We start from the raw sequence: 4,659 nt of genomic DNA, 5'->3' as shown, positions 1-4,659 counted from the left end.
TAATACCATTAAACCAGTGTTGAAATTTATTCCACAAAATCGAGATGGTATTCAGAGGTACTTAATAATTATGTAATAGGTAATTGCTTCGATACCATTATAACGGTGTTAGAATTTATTCTAACAAAGTCGAGATGGGGCAAAGAAGGAATGACTTATTCACATGATTATTAAGAAAGTAAGTTGTAACTGGAATATTCTTGAAACCATTATACTGGCGTTGGAATTTATTTCAACAAAGCCGAGATGGCGAACAAAGAATAAAACCGAGTTCTCTTACTTACAAAAGGAACATAACAAAAATGAGAGTATTAATCTTTCAACAAATTGACACTACTGTCAGGATGATTTGTTGAGAGAAGAAAACTCCCAACTAAAATAAAAAACACTGAATAACGCTTTCAACAATGAGCATGACAAAAATTCTTATATCTATACTATTTGTGTGCATTCTACCCGAAATGATTATTCTAGGCACCAATGGATTTTGTTGAAAGAGAAAAGATAATGTGTGCCTAAAAGTTCCATAAGGGATTTGCTTATGAAGGAGGCGCATGAGGAGAGACTTATGGGACATTTTGGGGTTCAAAAGACTTTAGACATGTTGCATGAACATTTTAATTGGCCACATATGAAATATGATGTGCATATTGGGGGGAAGGCATTATGTGTAAGAAGTCCTAATCTAAGGTTACGCCTCATGTTGTTTATAAAACTTGAGCTATACCAGATTTTCCTTGGATTGATTTCTCTATGTTGTTTGTTGTTGGATTCCCAAGGACAAGAAATGGTAAATATTCCATTTTTTAGTGGTTGATAGATTTTCTAAAATGACACATTTTATACAATGCAAAAAAATCCATGATGCTTGTCATGTGGTAGATTTGTTCTTTAAAGAAGTGGAGAGACTTCATGGTCTATCAAGAAGCATTGTTAGTGATAGGGACACCAATTTCTTATGTCACTTTTAGAGAATTATGTGGGGGAATCTAGGACACATTCTTCCCTTTTAAGGGTTTTAATGAAAAAGAAAATAAAGTATTGGAGGCGTGGTCGTCTCATGTGGAGTTTGCATATAACAAAGGTATCCACAGTACTACAAATTTTTCTCCTTTTGAGGTTGTTCATGGTTTAAATCCTTTAACACCTCTTGATTTATTGCCCTAACCCAACTCTTCAATTTTGAAGCACAAAGATGGTAGGGCTAAGGTTGCATATGTAAAGAAATTACATGATCTAGTGAAGAGTCAAATTGAGAGGAGGACCGAAAGCTATGAAATGCAAGCTAATAAAGGAAGGAACAAGATGGTCTTTGAACCTGGAGATTGTGTTTGGGTACACATGAGGAAAGAAAGGTTTCTTTCTCAAAGGAAGTCGAAACATCAACCAAGAAGAGATGGGCCAATTCAAGTTGTTGCCAACATCAATGACAATGCTTATAAGTTGGGCCTTCCAATGCCACTTTTAATGTGGCTAACTTATCTATTTTTGATGTAGGTGATGATGAATCTTATTCAAGGATGAATTCACTTGAAGAAGGAGGGGATGATGTCAGCCCAATGTGCATCAAGTAGTCATACAAACACTCAACCATTTAGTTCTACTTTTAATAGAAGCAAGCTCAAAAGTGACTCAAGAAGAATTCAAATTGACAAATTGTATCATCCAAATAGAAGGTCCACTTGAAAGTCACATGTTTGGAGAAAGAGAATTATGTGGAATTGTGAATAAAGCCAATTCATCATGTTTTCTTTCAATAAGTGAAGAATTGTTTAGGTTGGGCACTTATGGACTTTGGGCGGCCCACCTTCATCTATTCCTCATGTGTTCATCTACACATGATAGGAATATTTGGTGTTTATGACAAGAATAAAGCCATGTAATTCATGTGGACTCATTCAAATGAAAATGTAACCACCACTTAAAGATGAGAGAGGGGGCATGCGTTTATTACTTTGTTGGCTGCCAGGAAATTTCTGGTGGCTCTTAAAGATAGGATTAAGTTTGTTTTATGGTCTCCACTATATAGAATAATTTTCCCCATGGGTGGGATGTGTGATGGTTGGATGGAATCAGCCATAAGTGATCAATTATTGCAATAACTAGGCTAATCAAGTGGTGTTTTTTGTTTTTATTATTGGATGCCAAGAGTTGGTTGCCTACACTACTTAAACACCACGAGAAATGCAAGTTTGAAGTTATTGGAAATTATATGTTGGTAGTGAGCTTGTTCTCCTAAGTTCTTGGTTGAACCAAGATTAAGTTCTTATGAAGAAGCCCATAATTCTAGTTATGAACATCACTTAGGCTTATCTAACAATTCTATTGTATATGGCGTCATTCATTTCATATATTTTCCATATTCTTCTTTGTTTCTAACATTTCCACAACAATAAACAAAATTTCAATCAAATGGATCATAAAAAGGCAACCCAAACCGAATTGGTGGTCAAGTTCTAAGCTATGCAGTCGATTAAAGATTGACGACAATATTGTACCCTTAATTAATTTGAAACAATGAAAAATATGATGTTTTATGCAATTTTAAAAAAAATGGTCTTCTAACTTAATACAATGACTATATGTTTAAATTATTAAAACAAAATAATATATTTTATTTTTATTTTTGTGTCACACAAGATACTATCTTCATCCTACGTATTCTTACATGCATTAGAGAAATCAAGACTATATGATTATGAATTAAAATTATTTCATCAGTTTGATTTTTGTTTAAGAAATTAATGTAACTACTTGTAGGGGAATTAATAGCAGAAGAGACCACATTGGTCATGAACAAACTTCCTACTTTGAGTTATGAAAGTGAGATAATACTACTGACCACACTCGAAGTAGACACTAAGATACTAATGGTGTCTAACCACACTATTATATTTCAAATATAATGTATTAATGAAACATTTTACTATTTCATTTTATTTCTATCATTAAAGAAATTGTTAAAAGAACATTAGTAGTAGAAGAGATTACATTGTTGTAAACCGAATTTCCACTTAGACTGATAGTAAGATATTACTAATACGAGTAATTGTTTCTCAACTCGAAGAAAAAACTAAGATACAATATGAGTCATAACCTCACTATTAGATTCCAAAATATTTATCAATGAAACGTTTTAATATTTTATTTTGTTCCCAAAATTATAGAAATTATTTAAAGAAAAATAGTAGCATAAGAGATTGTATTAGTGGTAGAATGAGTTCCCACTTCGAGATCTAACACAGACAATACTATTTTCTTTTTTTAAGGGTAGAAATTAAGATGTGATATGGGCAGTAATCACACTATTTAATTATCAAAAATATTTCTTAATTTATAGTTATAAACATTCATTTAATAATTAAAAGAGAGTTAATTGAATAATAGATTGCAATTTCTGTGAATTGAATTCAACATTGACCGTGAACAATCGTAAACTTTTTTCGACTAAAAACGGAAAATAAGATATGACAAATATACTAACCAACATCACCATTAAATTCTGAAAATAGTTTACTAATTTATTTAGATATACTAAAAAAATTATTTCATTCTATTATAATTTTAATTATCAGACTTATATTTAATATTATTTTTAATACGTGATAAAAATATTAATAATTGCAAAGGAGATAAAATGTTAATTACAATTATTCTTCTATCAATATAATATTTATTTACTATTATTACTTTATTGAACTATAATTATAAATTTATTTATTATTAAAAATTAAAAATTAAAATAACTTGTTTATTTAATTATTCATATAATTTATTATGAATTATTACTATATGTTAGCACCAATGTGGCAACTTGTGATTGGGAGCTTCGAGTATGTCAGGCGTTAGGGAAACCGTGTGACTCTATGCGAATGAGTCATAGAAAGCGTGGGAGACTAGATTGGCACGTGTTAGTGTTTAGTTGTTGGCAAGCCAAGTTTGTTGACAAGCCAATGAGAATGCGATGTTTGTTACGCTTGTAGTCAGTTTAGGAGAGTCTACCTGATGGGGTTCAACATCATTACATCGTGGGATTCGACACGAGGCTTTTCTTTTCATTCTGATGATTGGCGCTGCAACTTTTCTGACATGACACAATTTTTTAGTACAAAAAGTTGACAAATATTTTTCTGCAACGTCACCGAAAATAGAGTTTTTGAGGGAAATTTAAAATGGGAGGACATCTTCTATCCCACAAAGATGTGCCAATTGATGTGATTGGTCAAAAAAAGTCTTGATTACTAAAATTTTAGTTTAAATATTTTTTTCAACTAATTACATCAAGTGACATATGAAGTTGTACACTATTTGACACTATACGGATAGAAGATGTGTTCCCATTTAAAACATTGGTTAATAGCTCTTTAATTTTTGTAACTGTTTTAAAGATATGGTGTTTTAAGTTGCACTCTATAATCACAATTATGGGCATAGTATTGTAGTTTTAGGATGTTGGGCAACATAAACTCTTCCATAATTGCGGGTTATTATGTATTGATTTAAAATGACACGTTCATATTTCTTAAAGTTTCTTTTATTTTTTAACTTGTTTTATTTAATATATAATTATTTACTTTTCAGCCTCCATGTCAATCATAAGTTTACAATGACTAACAAAAAAGTTTAAAATCTTTACATTATAAAAAAAATTACATCTTC

The 4,659-nt window shown here is 31.1% G+C and overlaps 1 long non-coding RNA gene across 1 annotated transcript in view; it reads right to left on the bottom strand.

Moving 5' to 3' along the window:
• LOC109351034 overlaps nt 1-850 on the bottom strand; it is a 19,416-nt gene extending 18,566 nt beyond the window's left edge. Inside the window, exon 1 of the long non-coding RNA XR_002108175.1 lies at nt 838-850. This is a non-coding gene — a long non-coding RNA (uncharacterized LOC109351034). The remainder of the gene's footprint in view (nt 1-837) is intronic.

Source organism: Lupinus angustifolius, chromosome LG06, assembly GCF_001865875.1.
Source record: "Lupinus angustifolius cultivar Tanjil chromosome LG06, LupAngTanjil_v1.0, whole genome shotgun sequence".
NCBI lineage: Eukaryota > Viridiplantae > Streptophyta > Magnoliopsida > Fabales > Fabaceae > Lupinus > Lupinus angustifolius.
The sequence above is the reverse complement of the archived record's forward strand: the minus strand, read 5'-3'. Positions and strand labels throughout refer to the sequence as shown.